Source organism: Hevea brasiliensis, chromosome 5 (assembly GCF_030052815.1).
Source record: "Hevea brasiliensis isolate MT/VB/25A 57/8 chromosome 5, ASM3005281v1, whole genome shotgun sequence".
Taxonomy (NCBI): Eukaryota; Viridiplantae; Streptophyta; class Magnoliopsida; order Malpighiales; family Euphorbiaceae; genus Hevea; species Hevea brasiliensis.
This window is the reverse complement of record NC_079497.1, coordinates 13,521,009-13,522,067: the sequence shown is the minus strand read 5'-3', so window position 1 is coordinate 13,522,067 and position 1,059 is coordinate 13,521,009. Positions and strand designations below refer to the sequence as shown.

Sequence of the window (1,059 nt, the reverse complement as noted above, 5' to 3'; positions counted from 1 at the left end):
GAGGATTCATTTTTTTCTGCTGAAAATTAGGCAATGGTTGCCTATTTTGCTGATATGGAACTCCTTGTTGCTGTTGTGGTTGAAAATTCTAATTTGGAACTTGACTTTGCTGATTTCCCCATGAAAAGTTGGGATGATTCCTCCAATTTGGATTATAAGTTTGAGAATAAGAATTCCCCATATGTTTGTTTCCATAATTACCAACATATACTGCTTGTTCTCCATAATCTACTCCACAGCTGGTAGTTTCCTCTGCATAAGCCACTTGTTGTGAACTTCCAGATGATGATGTTGAACTAACCAACATACTCAAGTCTTCCATCTTCTTAGCCAAAACATTAGTAAGTGCATCAAACTTTGCATTAATCATGTTGAATGGATCAAGATCATACATTCCAGCAGCTTGCCTTTTTTGAGTTGGAGCTGGTCCTCTTGGACTACTCCAAAGATGAGTATTCTTTGCAATTTTCTCCAATAGCTCATAAGCTTCATCTTCATGCTTCATAATAAATTCTCCTCCTGTTTGAGCATCAATAATCCCTCTAATTGCAGGAGTGACATTTGTGTAAAAATTCTGGTTTATCATCCATTTCGGAATGGCATGATGTGGGCATTGTCTCTCTAATTCCTTCCATCTCATCCATGACTCATAGAGAGTTTCATCTTCTCTTGGTCTGAAAGCTGTCATTTGATTCCTCAGTTCTTGAGTTTTTCCAGGTGGAAAATATTGTGCAAGAAATGCATCAGTGAGTTGCTCCCAATTTGTAATGGAGTTGTGAGGTAAAGAATCAAGCCAATCCAATGCTCTATCTTTCAAAGAGAACGGGAATAGCTTCAATCTTACTGCATCATCAGACACTCCAGGTTGTTTTTGCATGTCACAGATCATAGCAAACTTCTTCAGATGTGTATGAGGATTTTCTGAAGGATGACCTCCAAATTGAGAATTTTGAATCATTTGAAGAACTCCAAAATCCATCTTGTAACTATTTGCATCAATCCTTGGTCTTGCTATGCTCTCTCTCAAGTCATCAAAACGAGGAAAAGCATGATCCATCA

The 1,059-nt window shown here is 37.9% G+C and overlaps 1 non-coding gene across 1 annotated transcript; it reads left to right on the top strand.

Annotated features, from left to right (window-relative positions):
* Positions 1–596: 596 nt before the first annotated feature.
* Positions 597–703, top strand: LOC131180348 (small nucleolar RNA R71). The gene has a single exon (XR_009149124.1). It is a non-coding gene; the product is annotated as a small nucleolar RNA R71 (small nucleolar RNA).
* The last annotated feature ends 356 nt before the right edge of the window (positions 704–1,059 follow it).